The sequence below is a fragment of the Nothobranchius furzeri genome, chromosome 2 (genome assembly GCF_043380555.1).
Source record: "Nothobranchius furzeri strain GRZ-AD chromosome 2, NfurGRZ-RIMD1, whole genome shotgun sequence".
Taxonomy (NCBI): Eukaryota; Metazoa; Chordata; class Actinopteri; order Cyprinodontiformes; family Nothobranchiidae; genus Nothobranchius; species Nothobranchius furzeri.
The window spans coordinates 62,527,309-62,545,311 of NC_091742.1; the positions used below are offsets into that span (position 1 = coordinate 62,527,309).

Sequence of the window (18,003 nt, forward strand, 5' to 3'; positions counted from 1 at the left end):
TGCTGTTAAAGACTCAACCGGGAATATAGTTAATGACCCTGAAAGAATAAACAACACTTTCAGAGACTTTTACCAAACTTTGTACTCACCACAGATAAACCCATCAGATAATGAGATCAATGAGTTCCTTGACAGGATAACACTTCCTAAATTATCAGACAGCCAAGTTACAGTCCTGGACTCGCCACTAACATCAGCGGAGCTCCAGGAAGCCATTAAATCCATGACTAATAGGAAAACTCCAGGTCCAGACGGGTTCCCAGTAGAATTCTACAAAGAATTCTGGATCATTCTGGCTCCAACATTTTTCAGAATGGTGAGGGAAATCGAAGAGAGCGGCAGATTACAGCCAAACATGAATTCAGCCAATATTAGTCTCTTGTTAAAACCAGGCAAAGACCCAGCATTTCCAACCAGCTATCGCCCAATTTCTCTTATTAATGTTGATCTCAAAATAATTTGTAAAGCCCTGGCCAAAAGATTAGAGAAGGTAACCCCCTTCATAATACACCCTGACCAAACTGGTTTCATTAAAGGTAGACAGTCATCCACAAACTCACGTAGATTACTTAATTTGATAGATTTCTCTTACAGTAGAAACATAGAAACTAGTATATTATCTCTAGATGCAGAAAAAGCTTTTGATAGAGTTAACTGGAAGTTCTTATTTGCAACTTTACATAAATTTGGCTTTGGGAACTTCTTCATAAACTGGCTAGAAACATTATACAGTTCACCAACAGCACGTGTCAGGACGAACGACCAAATATCAGCTAGCTTCTGTCTTCAGAGGGGGACCAGGCAGGGATGCCCACTCTCCCCCTCACTTTTTGCTATCTTTATCGAACCACTAGCAGCAGCAATTAGGCAAACAACAGATATTAAAGGGATAAAGTGTAAGAAAATAGAACATAAGATCAGTCTTTATGCAGATGATGTTTTACTTTCTCCAGAATTCTCAATCCTCTCTCTCCCAAGCAATAGAACTGATAAACTCTTTTTCAAGAGTTTCAGATTACTCTATAAACTGGTTAAAATCCACAGTTCTACCAATTAATTTCTCATTTGTCAATTTGCTTAATACACAATTGGAGTCAGGGAATATCACATACCTGGGAATTAATATCTCTCCCAAGTTAGCAGATCTAACCAAACTAAACTACATCCCACTTTTAAGGAAAGTGGAAGATGATCTTGCAAGATGGAAATCCTTACCAATATCACTCATGGGGAGAGTGGCTACAATTAAAATGATGGTCTTACCCAGAATAAATTACTTATTCTCGATGATCCCAAACAAACCACCAGCTGACTGGTTTAAATCTCTGGACTCCTCAATTACTAAATTCCTTTGGCAGGATAAACCTCCACGAATTAGCTTAAAAATGCTTTAGAAGACCAAAGACAGAGGAGGACTGGATTTACCCAACTTTTATTATTATTTCTTAGCCAACAGGCTGCAATATATACCAAGATGGTTGCAAGATAACCCATTAGACGAGTCCTGGTTAGATATAGAACAGACACTTTGCAATACGATAGAGCTTTCAGACTTACCATTTATTAGCTCAAGCATAAGAAAACATGAAAGCTTCAAAAGTATTAGTATCAGCACCTCTCTGACAGCATGGTGGGAGTATCTTAAAATGACAGAGTCTTCACTAGTACCATGCAGACGCACACCTATCTGGAACAATCCTGACATTTTGCAAAACAACAAAATGATGAACCTTCCGGGCTGGAAAAATAAAGGAATCCTATACCTGGAACACATATATGAAGGATTGGACTTCATCCCATTTAATCAAATAGTCTCCCAATTTGGAATGGATAAGAATAGCTTTTTAGAATATCACCAAATTAAATCTGTAGTCAAACAAAAATTTAAGCTCAATAAAATAGAATTACAAACACCACCAAGGGTATTAGACTTTTATAATCTCAAACCCCCCAAACTACTGTCTAAAGTATATAAGACACTGTTAGGTATTTTTATTTATTCATCTTTGTTGTGAAATCTTTTGTTAAATGTGTTGGGGAAAAACCTGACCTTACTTGTTTTTACGTTTGGGTGTTTTAGGAAACTCCTTTCTGCTTTAGGCATTTTTATCCAGTATCTGAAGTTTTCATTTGTCCTGTGCATTCTAAGACCAGAGTGTTTTCCATTAGTTAAAAGCAAACTGGTCAGGTAGGAAAATTAGCTCAAATCTAGAAACTTCTCTTGTGATTGTGGAATTTGTGGGTGTGAACATTTTGGATTCCATAAAAACCCCTCCATGAGCTCGGGCTCCTTTGTGAGAGGAAAATGGCTTCCTTGTTGTATGGTCTGATTCTCTCACCCTCTGCAGAGTTTACACTTTGCAGAGTTTGTTGTCTGTTTAAGGTTTGTTACAATTTACTAAATTAAGAATCTAAGCCCTCTGTGTGGGTGTTCTGACTTCCTTTAAGGTAATATAAGTTTAAGGTATTATAAGAACAATAGTATAAATTAAAATACGCAACATAATAGTGAATAATGCTAAATTAACTTAGAGAACATAGATTAAAATTACCTATCAGACACTGTCCAAAATAGACGATAAAATTGCAATCCCTATTGAAAAATGGGAGGTGGATCTATCAGTTAGCTTTGACCAGGACTTCTGGTCCCAAACTTGTTTAAAAACTTTTAAAATGATCAGACACCCCAATTTACAATTAATTCAGTACAAAATTCTACACAGAATACACTATACAGGTCATCGGATGTTCAAGATGGGGTTTGTGTCGTCTGACACCTGTACACACTGCACAAACAACATTCCTGACAATTACATTCATGCACTGTGGTCCTGCCCACCTGTCCAGGAATTTTGGGGTAGAGTATGTGAGGATCTGTCAAAATGTCTGAAATGTCATATCCCAACTTCCCCCTCTCTTTGTTTCCTGGGGAAGCTGGACGATGTCCCGATTGCAACATTTTTGGTTCACGTGGTTCTGACTGCCATATGCATCGCTAAGAAAACTATCCTCTTGAATTAGAAAAATAGAGAAAGTCTCTGCATTAACCAGTATAGAAATCTTTTGTTAGATCATATTGCACTTGATATAGCCTCTGCTTCCACTTCAGATGAATCTCTCTGGGCTCCTTTGATCGGTTCCATCACATAGCGAGGGTGGGAGGCCGTTGATGTTGTCCTGCGGGATGGTGTGGGTGGGGTGGTGTGGGGTCTGAGTTTGGAGTATCCGGATGTTCCCTGGAGGTGAGTTCACTGAGGGTGTCTGGGACTGGGGGGCCGTTGCCCCCCTCTGGAGGTGCTTGGGTTGCCTCGGGGGGTGGACTGCTGGCGGTTGTGAGTAGGGCCTCTTGGGGATCTTGGCGGCGGCCATGGGTCACTGCCTGGCGGCTGCAATGCCCCTGGGCGGATCTGGGTGGGGGCCTGGGGGCTCGGGGTTTGGGGGTGGCCGGCCCCGTGTGGGGATATGGGCGGGGCCTTGGGGGTTGGGTCCTGACATGTATGCTGCCGGGAAGAAGGCAGGGACACCCAGCAGTACCTGGCCCGGGTTCGGGGGCCTCAGGTAGGCCTTGGCTCCTCTGCCGTTCCATCACAGGGGAGGGGGAGGTCCAGGAGGGGGAGGACCCAACCTTACCTGGATGTCCCATGTCTTATATATTCTGGAAGTTGTGCAAATGCAGGGGTGGGCATAGATATTCTGCTGGGGTGGGGCTGGGTTGGTGCCCTCGGACTCCGTGAGGCTCTGTAATGCTGCTGCTTTGGGCCCTGGCAGGATGGGCTGGGGTCTCCATGCCCTGGGTGGCAGTTTGACAACAGAGGTGCCTATTGGGGCCAGTAGGGCAGCTGGCTCCCTGGAGGGCTAAGCCCAACCAGCCATTCCTCCCCATCCCCGCACATTTCTCTCCTTCTGCTCCCTCACATCATCACACAAACATACACATAGGACCTTGGGGGGTGGGCAAGTCAGGGAGTGTGGGTATGGACCCCATTTCCGCATTCCTGTGGAAACCTGCCCCCCAATTTTATTTGCACCTTATACACTTCCACTGACGACATTCCACACAAACACACACTTAGGGCCTTGGGAGTGAGCACATTCAACGGCATTTGGCAGGGGGATATTTCAGCCTCCTCCCGAGTGCCGGTGCCCACTTCCAATTTTAAACCGCACTTAGACACTGATGGCTGAGGGTGTAAGTGGGGTGGTGCGGTGGCATCAGCTGGCATATGCTGGATGATGCCCGCACTGCCCACTCACCACAGCCATGGAATACACCTCATGATCACACAACACTATATTGGAGCAGGCGGAGGGAGACTAGGGGTCTTAGCCACCTCTGTTGTTGCTAGGCTTCCTGGGGCTGGAGGCTAGGAGGGAGATCTGGCCGTCTGGTTTGGGTCTGGGGTGGTGGGTTGCTGTGCTCAGCGTTGGGCGGGGGAGCCTGCTCATCAGCACCCCAGCAGAAAGGGTCAAACTCTGGTTACCGGTGATGGTTGGACCCAATGTGCAGCAGTACCGGGACCAGAGTGAATAGGGTGTGTATGGGGAGCATGAGTGGGTGTCCGGCGTGCATTTTTGTAAGTCTTGGGTTGTATGTGCATGTGTGAGCATGAGGGAGGGAGCGTGTGACTGTGTTTGTGTATGACTGTATATGTCAGGTGGGGCCTTTGGGTCCTCCCCTCTCCTGGAACTTCTCTTGATGATATAGATCTCTGTCCCCCCCTCCCCCTGCCGCACCTGGTGTGGGGGCTTGTGCCTTGGTCTGCCTGAGTGTTCGTGGCAACCGGGTCTGGGGGTTTAAGATTTTGGCATCTGCCTGTTAGATCCCGGTGGCTGCCTGGTGGGGTGTGGGTCCCTGGGCTCTGCTGGGTCCCCGGCGGGGGTGGTCGCCCCTGGGTCCCGGGTCGCTGGGTCCCGGGTCGCTGGGTCCCGGGCTCGGCCGGCTAGGGGGTGGGAGGCTGCGGGTGGGCCTGTGGGCTTGCCGCTGATATCTCCGGGGATTCTGCCGGCTGCTGGTTGTGGCCCCCCGGGGCGATCCTCTGTGCCTCTCGAGGGGTGGGGGTGGGGGGGGGGCATTCCTGGTTGCAGTCTCCTTGGGGTTCCTGCGTTCTGGGGCAGCGCCTGGATCTCTGGGACTTGGAGCTCCCCCCGTCTCCTGCGCATCTTTGGGGGGCAGATCTGTGGTCCCTCACACTCTCTTTTGGGCGCTCCTATAGAAAAACCTTAAATAAACAAGCGCGTGTACACACACAGGTGCTCTCATGGTGCTCTCAAAAGTATGGCCTTGGGCACGTTAAACACAGGTCTTAAGACTATGGTGGGCACTTAATGCGTTGTGATTTATTATCGTGATTCTTCAGTTAAGCAATGTTGATTATATATATATATTTTTTTCTTTTCATCAAGTTGACGCAGTGATAGGTAGATCTTGTTGTATTGTTGTTGTGTCCCTTTTTTTGTGTCCCTTTGTTTTTTTTTGTCTTTTTTCTGCAGGTCTAGAAGCAGACTCTTGTTCATTATTGTTTATTTTTGTGGAAACCCCCCCCCCCCCCCCCCCACCTTTTCTTTTCCTCTCTCTTTCACCTCTGTCTCCGTGTCTGGTCGGAATTACAAAGCATTCAACAACAATAACAATAAAGTTTTAAGTATCAGGCGTGACATTAAAAGCAAACGCTTTGATGCTCCACCTGAGAATAAATCTGTAAGGCTTGTCACCAGCATTCAGACATCAATTCTGCTTGCTTCACAGCCAGACAGGACACGGTAAAAAAAACAAAAAAAAAAAAACAGGACTGACTCCAAGAGTTAAAGAAACACTAAGAAGTTTTTTACACTTTAACCAGCTCTTTTAAAAGTGGGGTTCAGTGATTGTGCTGGTAGAAACGTCACCAACTTCACATCTGCGGCCCTCGGCTGACCAGAAACAACATTTACCAGTTTGGTGGAGAGGGTATGTGTCCTATAGATGGCACTCTTTTTCTGCCTAATGGCTGTTAGCTATTTTCTGTGGTAGCAGCTAATAAAAGATTAGCAGTTAGCCTTTTCAGTCCGCTGATTGTCACAAAAAAAATACAAGAAGAAGAAAGAAAAAGAAGTTTGCTTTTTTCCTGGCAGCCTGTAAGTAAAAGTAAGAGAGTAATGTCTTTGGAGGTGAAGCAAGAGCTAAGAGTGAACATCGGCACAGTTTACATTCATCTGAGGAAGCTAAAAGATGCTACAAAAATCACAGACTGATTGTGACCTGGCTTTGTTGCTACTGGACTAAGTAATATTATTTTTTGTCCAACTGTGAGGATCTTTTTACTTCGTGGTTTATTTAGTAAGAATTGGCTCATGTTAGTGTTAGCTTGTTGTTAGTGCTAGCCAGAGGTGTGGACTCGAGTCAGACTCGAGTCATTATTTTAATGACTTGTGACTTGACTTGATAAAATCTATAGACTTACGACTTGACTTGGACTTGAATGCCAATGACTTGCGACTTGAATCGACTTGCATCTGTTGACTTGATTATAACTTGAACACATTTGATATTTTAGCACAAAAGTGGCACGACATGTACAAAAATCATAAATCATTCTTGGTTCTGGGTTTGATTTTGTTCTGCTAATTGCAGCAGCACTTTGTTTAGAATCAGTTTCAGTTGCACTTTATGCTTGTTTGAGCAAATAAATGAAGCTTTAAGAAGCTTTATTTCTGGAATGTGTTTATTATCATTGTCATTAAATTGAAGTTGGACAGATGACTTGATTATGACTTGAAAATTCAAAGTTGACTTGGACTTGACTCGGACTTGATTGTCTTTGACTTGGACTTGGCTCGAGACTTGACTGGAAAGACTTACTTTTGACTCGTAAAGCAGTGACTTGGTCACACCTCTGGTGCTGCAGGGTTGTTTATGACTGTTGTAATTCCACTTTCAACCATTAGGGCAGAGAAGCAGGAAACTTGTTAGTGTTACTTTAATTACAAATTTTAAGCAAAAACATGTGGCTCTCATGGTTTTTGTTCTTAACGATATTCAGCTATTAAACACAAACTCCACTGTTGTATCTATTAGTGGTTGAATATGGAACTATTATAAACTATAATATGGTACTATATTAAAAAATACCTCCATGGGGCATTTAGTACCTCCTTTAAAGTCAATATTTTAAATAAAAATGATCAAATATTTATTTTGACGAGCACAACACCGGGTTTAGGTTTCCATCTACCAGCCTTAGAGGAAACCATTGCGGGTCGCCAAATACCACCAAACTTGACTCAGTCCATTCAACAATTCTAAATGGACAATTATGTAACTCATCAATTAATTATTTGAAAGGATAATTTGTCAATTAAATGCTGAAAAAAATAAACAATACATTAATGAGGCAAGAACTTTTTAAACTTGAACATACCTACACCCACAAGTCTATTTTTACCTGGTTAAAACCATCTAGCATATGTGCACTTTTTAAAACACTGCCCAGCAAACATTCGGACGTTTAATGACAGTTGAACGGTCACAACTGTAAAATAATATCACAGGAATTAGGAAAGAATATTATGACATCAACTCTATGTTCCTTGGCCAGACTCGAACCTGGATCCTCCAAAGTGAGAGTCACCCGCTCTCCCAGCTGAGCTATGACAACAACTGCTGAATCTCAGATTTTTTTTATATAGATAGGTAGAGAGTAAAGTGCGGGGTAAACTAACCAATCAGAGGACAGGGAAGATCTGCCACAGGCCACGCCTCCAGAGTGCCAAAACTCCTCACAGCCGAGCGAGCGGAATTAGAAACCGAGCGCGCAGAGGCTGCCGCGCGCGCACGTTTTCCTCTGCCGTGTGCTCGTTGGCAACGCGCGCACGCAGGTTTGTCACTTGTGCACATCCTTGTGCGCTCACAGACACAGTTTGCTCCCTCTCAGTGCACAAATGACCTCTCGCCATGTATATTTTCGCTCGCGAGTCCCGTTCACGCGCGCGCTGCCATGTATATTTTCGCTCGTGAGTCCCGTTCACACGCACGCTGTGGACCCAATGCGCGTGCACGGGTTGTGGCACGGGTCTGACGCGATACTGGCTGGTCATTTCCCGTATCAGCAGCAAAGCTACAACCTCCACACACTAGATGTCGCTTTGGTGTTGGTGTTAGTTCTTTAATTTGACTGAGCCGTAACCATTTTTGTGGTTTCTAGCATTAACCATGTTGGCCATCTAGGATTTTACAATACTCAATACCTCAAAAGTGTTTCAGCAAACATGGCTCCATGATTCCAATGGTAAACTGACTCAGACATAAGACATAAGTAGAATGATTTGGTGGGACATTGGTAGAAAAGCTATCTTTGCTCTGGCACCTTCAGACCACATCGGATATATCGATCAAAGCCTAATTTTCAACATCATTATCGGGGTTAATAACTGGCCAACCTGGAGTAGCCATTAAAAGAGCTTCTCAACATCAATAGTTTGATAGTTTGAGCCAAAAAAATAGTTTAAGCTGAAGATGACTCAGCTACTAAAACCCCCAAATCTACTTCAATGTCCATAAAACTGACTTGATTTGTGGATATTTCGTTTTTTTCTCGAACTGTGTTGAATCCAAGGATTAATCAGTGGGTGACAAACAGGCAAAGTGGAACTAGAACGTGCAACCCACTGATGAAAATGTACAAAAGTAGCTGCCTTTATCTTCATATGTACACTAGCTGTGAAATAGTCCCCTATCTAAAGATAAAAAGGTTATCTTTGAAAAATTCTTTCACATTTTACAAAAGTCTTTCTCTTTATTAGATCTACTGAAGAGTCACAAGGAGAGGAAAAGATGGATCAAAGCTACTAATTAACCCCCATGATGTATCAATGGGCACATTAAAAACTGCTTTAAAGCAAGTTAGTGAGAGTGATCTTTAACATCGGTGCCTCACAGGCCGAAATGGCAAACTCAATTTCACACACAGCAGCAGAGCGTGTAAAACCCTCTGTCAACCTGCCAGCTAACACTCCTCACCTCTTCGACATCTGGGGGGTTAAAGGCGGCCGGCGGTCATCTTCCCCACGAGCCTCGGAGTCCCATCCACCAGCCAGCCAGCCTTCGTCAGCAGCTAATTAAATCTGCAGCAATTCATTTCGCCCTAATGTGCTTTTAATTGGATTACGGGGCGGTCATGGGGAGGGTTCAGGAAGGGGTGAGGAGGAAAACTTGGGAGTGATGCGTGAGGTGAAGTATTCCGGAAAGAGAGACGGCCTACAAGCAAGGTAACCTTCTCTTTAACTCCAAGCAAGAAGATGCAAAAGGAGCGAAAAGCTTCATGGTGATGCGATTATTGTTTGTTTTTGGGAGTCAGCAGGATTCAAGCCCCTAGAGAAACTGCACATCTGTAATCAAACGGGGGGAGTGGCAGTGATGAGATGGAGCATAAAGGAAAGATGACTCTTTGATGTGGTGGTAAAAAAGTTGCAAAGTGCTGGCGTGTTTAGGGTAAGGCAGACAGCGCTCGACGATCGCCACAGAGAAAAGAGAAGATCAGAAACAACGGAGAGAGAAAGCGAAGTTCTGGTGCAGCATCGAGAACTAGTTGTTTATCTGAAGAAGTCCTGAGGGTTTGAGAGATGCAGAGAAAAAGGAGGCTGAAGCACAGAGCTTTTAATAGTCTTCAAGCAAGACGGGGAAAGAAACTTTATTTTACCCTGACCTGTTTCACTTTTTTTTTTTTTGGAATCAAAGATCTGCCGTTTGACAGCCGGCTTGGTATTCAAGCCGCTCTCTCCTGCAAGATTAAAAAGGAACGAGGTCAGTGTTTAATTTTTTGTTGAATTGATAAATAAATTACAGCCGGATCGATAGACTTTTAATCTGCGCCTGGTCTTGACAGGGAGCCAAGTCCCGCTCTCCGCCCACCTTTTGCTGCCTGATTACGGATGAAACTTGTGTCCAGCAGGGTGACACCCCACCCCCACTCACCTGCCTTGGTTTTATTCACATTCAACGCAAAGAAACACATAATCTCACTGGGAGCATGATCCTATAGTAAAATGTAAAATAAGCCATTTTGTGACAGAAAACTCTTCAAAGTTGATGAGTAATGCTATAAGGAAGGGCACAAGCTGTTTTAACATAGTAAATGATGGAAATGTCTCCTTTTTACCATGATTTTGTACATAGAGTGGACAAGTACTCCAAATACTGTATATATATTTTTTGTGAGTGGGCAATGCTGTTGTTGCATTTGAGCCTCCATATTGGACTCTATAGTGAGTCTAGTGGACACATTTCCTGCTCAGAGCTCATGTTGTCCACTGAAGTGCACGCATCAAATTCAAATAGCTAACACTAGCATACAAAGTCCGAGATGGTACGGCTCCCCATCCACTTACAAAGGCTTACGTCTCAGCCCGGCCACTCCGGTCACACAGGATCGTCGGCTAGCAGTGCTTACACCACGCTCAGGACAATCCAGACTCTTCTCATGCATCGTTCCACAAATGTGGAATGACCTACCAAGCACTACCAGAACTGCGGCTTCCTTTTCAATTTTCAAGAAACTCCTGAAGACCCTGCTCTTCAGAGAGCATCTTCTAAACTAGCACCCTCCCTGCACCCACCCCCCTCTCTACTGTCCACTCCTTGTTCCCTCCTCTCCATGATTGATGTCAAGTTGTTGTTGTTATTGTTGTTGTTGGCCTCAAGGGCAACATGCCGACTATCACTTGTAAGTCACTTTGGACAAAAGTGCCTGCTAAATACATAAACATAAACATTTCTTTGAAAATTAAATATTCAAAACATTTCCGTTGACACTAGTAAAGAATCCAGATAATTCATGCATGGAAACATTAAGGTAACCAACAGGTTTGTTTAAATTTAGCTTAGAATCCAAATTTATCCTGTATATTTATTATTATTATTATTAAAGTTAGTTTTTTCCACCAATAATCTGATTTTGAAAAACGAACTGGTTTAATTCTGAATCTAATTTCAAACAATTACCTGAAATATTGACAGAATCAATCATCTGCTTCCGTTGGCCTAAAGAGAAGCATTCAGACCACCGCTCTGGCCAGAGTTATAAACTACGACCATCATAAGTACAGAATATGAGTCATGTCCCTTTAGTCAAACTTAGAAGATAAAGTCATGCATGATTTCTCAGGATCTACCACATTAAACTCCATTAAGCCATTGTCACATTTATGCTAACTATGGGTGACAAATGATTGCATTAATTGCGATTAATTAATTATGTTTATGTTTATGTATTTAGCAGACGCTTTTGTCCAAATAATCGGCATGTTGCCCTTGAGGCTAACAACAACAATAACAACAACTTGACATGAATCATGGAGAGGAGGGAACAAGGAGTGGACAGTAGAGAGGGGGACGGGTGCAGGGAGGGTGCTAGTTTAGAAGATGCTCTCTGAAGAGCAGGGTCTTCAGGAGTTTCTTGAAAGTAGAAAAGGAAGCCCCTGTTCTGGTAGTGCTTGGAAGGTCATTCCACATTTGTGGAACGATGCATGAGAAGAGTCTGGATTGTCCTGAGCGTGGTGTAGGCACTGCTAGCCGACGATCTTGTGATGACCGGAGCGGCCGGGCTGATACGTAAGCCTTTGCAAGAGGATTCAGGTAGATGGGAGCCGTACCATCTCGGACTTTGTATGCTAGTGTTAGCAGTTTGAATTTGATGCGTGCTGCTAGCGTTAGCCAGTGGAGCTCAATGAACAGAGGGGTGACCTGTGCTCTTTTTGGCTGATTGAAGACCAGACGCGCCGCTGCTGTTCTGGACCATTTGAAGAGGTCTCACAGTACAGCCTGGAAGACCAGTTAGAAAGGCATTGCAGTAACCGAGGCGGGAGATGACAGTAGATTGCACCAGGAGCTGGGTGGCATGTTTTGTTAGGTATGGTCTGATCTTTCATATGTTATACAGCGCAAAGCGGCATTAACGAGCAACAGAGGCAACATGATCTTTAAAGGTCAGGTGTTCATCAATCACAATTACAGCCATAATTAATGCATTGTGTTTTTTAATCGTGTTAATCTAAATTTTAATCTAACTTTACTTTTTCTGCATGCATGCTTCTGTTGTAGTAGGACAGGCAGGTGAGGTAAGTAGAGGTGAGTTGCAGAGGAGAGAACATGGACCCACAATGGGTAAAGGTAAAGAGATATGCCTTGTTTTGCAGGTGCGCCATGGCTGGCCCACATCATACAGTTCATTCTAATGCCAGCTACTTTGAAAATGTTGGTATGAAAGTCGTGTGATACCATTCTTTAAAGGTATGTATTTTCATTCAGGTTCTCATTTTTATTCTCGGTTCAGAGGCAGGAGTGTGAGCTGATTGTTGGTCTTCGTCTTCGTCTTCCTCCGCTTATCCGGGTCCGGGTCGCGGGGGCAGCATCCCAATTAGGGAGCTCCAGGCCGTCCTCTCCCCGGCCTTGTCCACCAGCTCCTCCGGCAGGACCCCAAGGCGTTCCCGGACCAGATTGGAGATGTAACCTCTCCGATGTGTCCTGGGTCGACCCGGGGGCCTTCTGCCGGCAGGACATGCCCGAAACACCTCCCCGGGGAGGCGTCCAGGAGGCATCCTGACCAGATGCCCAAACCACCTCAACTGGCTCCTTTCGATCCGGAGGAGCAGCGGTTCTACTCCGAGTCCCTCCCGAATGTCCGAGCTCCTCACCCTATCTCTAAGGCTGAGCCCGGCCACCCTACGGAGGAAACTCATTTCGGCCGCTTGTATCCGCGATCTCGTTCTTTCGGTCATTACCCAAAGCTCATGACCATAGGTGAGGATTGGGACGTAGATCGACCGGTAAATCGAGAGCCTGGCTTTCTGGCTCAGCTCCCTCTTCCCCACGACAGATCGGCTCAGCGTCCGCATCACTGCAGACGCCGAACCAATCCGCCTGTCGATCTCCCGATCCCTCCTACCCTCACTCGTGAACAAGACCCCGAGATACTTAAACTCCTCCACTTGAGGTAGGACCTCTCCCCCGACCCGGAGGTGGCAAGCCACCCTTTTCCGGTCGAGAACCATGGTCTCAGATTTGGAGGTGCTGATCCTCATCCCAGCCGCTTCACATTCGGCCGCGAACCTACCCAGCAAGAGCTGAAGGTCAGAGCTGGATGAAGCTAGGAGGACCACATCATCCGCAAAAAGCAGAGACGAGATTCTCCTGCCACCAAACTCGACACACTCCACACCACGGCTGCGTCTAGAAATTCTGTCCATAAAAGTGATGAACAGAACCGGTGACAAAGGGCAGCCCTGGCGGAGTCCAACCCTCACTGGGAACAGGTCCGACTTACTACCGGCTATGCGGACCAAACTCACGCTCCTCTTGTAAAGGGACTGAATGGCCCTTAAAGTGCATGTCAAGTGTGCCTCAGAGTCTTACCCCACCCACGTATCAATTTTGAAAACTGCAACATTAGTAGGCGTTGCCTGGAGGACCGAGAGGGCGGAGCCGTGGCAGTGACGAAGAGACGGCTAACTAGACGAAGCTAGCTCCCTTCACTCTGAGCAGTCATTAGAAGTGGAGGACGTTTCTCCCCCTCCTTACCCAGACACTCGAGAAGAAAGGGACCAAGTCTATTTGGAGGAGACAAGCGGACATGAGCCTTATTGTTTTGAGCTTGTGAGTTGCCTGAAATTACTGGAACCGACCCAACAGACCCATCTCTGAACGTAAGTAGCCGTTAGCCATAGCATTGGATTAGCTGCAGGGTTTGTCTCCATGGCCCTAAAAAGCTAGTATTCAGCATGTTTTAGAGATTTATCTGCATCAACACACCTGGTTTTAATCAGCAACAAACAGCTGAGCTGCTTAACAGCTTATCTAACCTGTTAAAGCAGGAAAATCCACTGAAACGTGCTGGATAGCAGCTCTCCAGGAGATCTGGGCTCAAGCTAGTCTGCTGCATAAAGTTATGAAAATATACCATGAGAAAATTATTCTGTAATGTGTTCAGCCCATTAAAACTGCCCTGATTTCATTATTTATTTACTGATACTAGCTGCTCTTGGTTGCAGGTGATCCTCTGGTGTCTGCAGCTGGTCTCCTGCTGATGTCGTCGGGATCAGGAACTTCCAGAAGAATGTGCCTTTCAATGACTCTTTCCCCCTTATTTGTTATATTAATTAAATAAATCTCAATTTATATATTTCCTGTTTTTGTTCATGTCCATAAATACTTAAACATGCTTGAAATTAAAACGAGCTTTTAACAGTGAGGTGCTAGTTTAGTTCATCACAATAGAGCTAGTTAAACATGCGACAATGTGATAATTCAATTAATGTAATTTATAAATATCCATTAAAATATCAAAACTGGAATCAAAATGAGATATTTGGCAGCACAAAAAACTTGTCAAACACAATATTTATTATAATAATTGTAGGCAGACAGGAGACAGAGCTGATGGAGGTTCTCAGTCATCGAAGGATGGCTGAAGGCTTTCCAGGAACAGGAGATGTGGTGTTGTCTCTTCTCTCTCTATTCTGCCAGATGAGCTGATAGGTTACAGGTGTGTGAGGACATCCTCATGCTGTCATAACCAGATGACAGGAGTTATCAGGTGATCAGCCAGGCTAATGATGAGATGCAGAAAGAAAACAAATCATGCAGAAAGAAAACAAATCCAGGACAGTGTACAGTAATAAAAATAATATGTGGTGTTGCTTACCTTATGTGATCTTATAGAGTTATTAACGTGTGCCTGCCTCATGGTGTAGAGTCCATATTTTACTGAGTGTCCTGCAGTAATGCAGGTTATTAGTTAATTTACTTTTGATAGCAAAAACAAAATATTTAATTTAAAAGTTATTTACCAGGTGAATCAGCTCACACGTCACCACCTGGTGGTGACCACCAAGTGTCACAGGGCCAGAATCAGTAGCCTCCTTCATGATGTAATCACATACTTATTTAATTGTTAATATCTTAAAAATTCAGAAATGTTTTAATTTTTTTTTACCTTGAACAGTTCACTGAGCTTGCACTGTCACTGAGGTGGAAGCTGGAATCAACAGCAGACACCTCACACCGTGGTCTTTTCAGGAGGTGTGGATGCTCTGGGACCTTCTGGAAGATGAATTTCTGTCATGGTCCCTGTGTCACAAGACACTGAGGCTGTGAGCTCTATAAAAACAAAGAAGCAGCACATTTATAAATGTTTAAAAGAGCATAAAATCACTTGTAACAATCTGTAAAACAAATTAAAACTAGAAGGTAATAAAATGTTTACATAGAAGATTATTAAAAATAATTCACCTTTGCTACGGGTAACACCACGTCAGCCTGGACAAGTGCATTCTTGCAGATTACTAAATCAGTCTGACAGCCAGTGTCTTGGGTAGATTTAGCCTGAAAAAAAATAGAAGCACATTGATGTTTATAAAGTCAGATAAAATACAAACGAAACTGTCCCATATAGGCGCTTTATAACATTCCTAGTGTGTGATGTTATTATAAAGTAAAAGTCAGTCACATATGATGTGGAGACCCTGAAATGCGACCTCCTGAACAGAATTCCTCACGGAACCGGGTCACGCTGTGCTAGATTTCACGCTGTAATGCTGTCTGTCAACTAGTGCTGCGTCAGTTTAGAGTCACTGTTGCTGAATTACCGACTGACACAAAAACAACCCGAATTTTCTCTGAGCCTGACAGTCATGTGGACCGTTTTGTCGGCCAGGGCTTCGAGATATGTTCCGATTCGCCGCTGATTCTAACCTTACATCCCGTTCCACATTTTGTGAACTTGACAAAATAGCCCGAAGGCAGTGCAGACTGATATTAGCTAAATGGAGTGAACCACGTCTCTCAAACTTTGCATTTAGGTAGGAAATTGTCTTTAGAAGATGTTAAAACTTTTATTTAGCTTACTCACCTCAGACTGTAGCCCGTCATGGTGGGGGAGCAGAGTCGGTGGGCTGCATCTAAATCGCGGAAGAGCCACGGTGGGCACAGCCTCCCTCTTGGAACGGAGACGTGCAGAATCGCGGGTAAAATGCTGGTTGCAAACTACAGCACCAGGCGGGAGCTGAATCTTTTCCAGACACGCAACCACTGGCGCCTAATTTCTAAGTCCAGCGGAAAGGAGTGCAACCCGACAGAGCTCCGCAACCATACTACACTACACCATCTCACCATGCTAACACGATATGGAGCACTAAACCCGAACTACTTTCCTAATTACACTAACAGCCAAACAGTAACTAAACTACAATATCCAACAGCCAAGCTAACACTAAATAAGTATGTATAACACTAAAAGCTATGCTAAAGACTAGGATATGCTAATGCTATATGCTAATGCTGAACTACGGCTAGCCTCCTACACTCTCATGCAAATCCAACTCCCAACTCGCCACAAGGCGTGGCCGAGACTCCCGATGCTTTTATAACGTTGACACAGAGCTGCTACGTAGTACTCTACTGGATTACGTAGTATCTTACTCTTTAGCCATTGGCTAAAATTTATTCAAAATGAGTCAAATTCTATGTTTTAAGCTGATGGTGGAGCTATACTGTGGTATTTAGGCAGAATTTTTAATTTTTTAAGAAAATGCACCAAAATGCTAAAATAATGAATACACACATTTAAAACACTATTAGACACTCATTTATACAGTTCATCAGCAAAAAAAAGTTAATTTAGACGTTACTTGCTCTTTAACAGAAAGCCACCCACCCCATACTCCTGGAGCGTCCCCCACAGGGTGCCCCTGGGGACACGGTCATAAGCCTTCTCCATATCCACAAAGCACATGTGGATTGGTTGGGCAAACTCCCATGCCCCCTCCATCACCCTTGCAAGGGTATAGAGCTGGTCCACAGTTCCACGGCCAGGACGAAAACCACATTGCTCCTCCTCTATCTGAGATTCAACTATCGATCGGACCCTCCTCTCCAGTACCTTGGCGTAGACCTTTCCAGGGAGGCTGAGGAGTGTGATCCCCCTATAGTTGGAACACACCCTCAGGTCACCCTTCTTAAAGATGGGGACCACCACCCCGGTCTGCCACTCCCTAGGAACTGCCCCCGATGACCACGCAATGTTGTAGAGACGTGTCAACCATGACAGCCCTACAACATCCATAGCCTTGAGATACCCAGGACGAACCTCATCCGTCCCCGGGGCTCCGCCGCTGTGTAGTTGTTTGACTACCTCAGCAACTTCTGCCCCCGAGATCGGACAGTCCATCCCCAGGCCTCCCAGCTCTGGTTCCTCCTCGGAATGCGCATTGGTGGGATTGAGGAGCTCCTCAAAGTATTCCTTCCACCGTCCGACTATAGCCTCAGTTGACGTCAGCACCTCCCCATCCCCACTGTAAACAGTGTGAGCGAGTTGCTGCCTTCCTCTCCTGAGGCGCCGGACAGTTTGCCAGAACCTCTTTGGAGCCGATCGATAGTCTTTCTCCATGGCCTCACCAAACTCCTCCCACGCCCGAGATTTTGCCTCGGCAACTGCCACTGCTGCACCCCGCTTGGCTATCCGGTACCTGTCTGCTGCCTCCGGAGACCCACAGACCAGCCACACCCTGTAGGCCTCCTTCTTCAGCCTGACGGCTCCCCGAACCTCTGGTGTCCACCAGCGGGTACGGGGGTTGCCACCACGACTGGCACCGGCCACCTTACGACCACAGCTAGCAACAGCCGCCTCGACAATCGCAGAGTGGAACAAGGCCCACTCGGACTCAATGTCCCCCACTGCTCTCGGGACGTGGTCAAAGCTCTGCCGGAGGTGGGAGTTGAAGACCGTCTTGACAGGTTCTTCTGCCAGGCGTTCCCAGCAGACCCTCACTATGCGTTTGGGTCTGCCAGGTCTACGCGGCATGTTCCCTTGCCATCTGATCCAACTCACCACCAGGTGGTGATCAGTTGACAGCTCCGCCCCTCTCTTCACTCGGGTGTCCAAAACATACGGCCGCAGGTCAGATGATACGACTACAAAATCTATCATCGACCTGTGACCTAGGCTGCCCTGGTACCAAGTGTACCGGTGGGCATCC

General features: G+C 45.3%; 2 long non-coding RNA genes across 2 annotated transcripts; one reads left to right on the plus strand and one right to left on the minus strand.

Annotated features, from left to right (window-relative positions):
* Positions 1 to 13,538: 13,538 nt before the first annotated feature.
* LOC139064147 (uncharacterized) lies at positions 13,539 to 14,148 on the plus strand. The gene is made up of 2 exons (XR_011517295.1): positions 13,539 to 13,674; positions 14,020 to 14,148. It is a non-coding gene; the product is annotated as an uncharacterized lncRNA (long non-coding RNA).
* Positions 14,149 to 14,445: 297 nt separating this feature from the next.
* LOC139064138 (uncharacterized) lies at positions 14,446 to 16,112 on the minus strand. The gene is made up of 6 exons (XR_011517294.1): positions 15,879 to 16,112; positions 15,260 to 15,352; positions 14,964 to 15,127; positions 14,818 to 14,889; positions 14,673 to 14,743; positions 14,446 to 14,577 (listed from the first exon to the last, which is right to left on the minus strand). It is a non-coding gene; the product is annotated as an uncharacterized lncRNA (long non-coding RNA).
* Between the last annotated feature and the right edge of the window lie 1,891 nt (positions 16,113 to 18,003).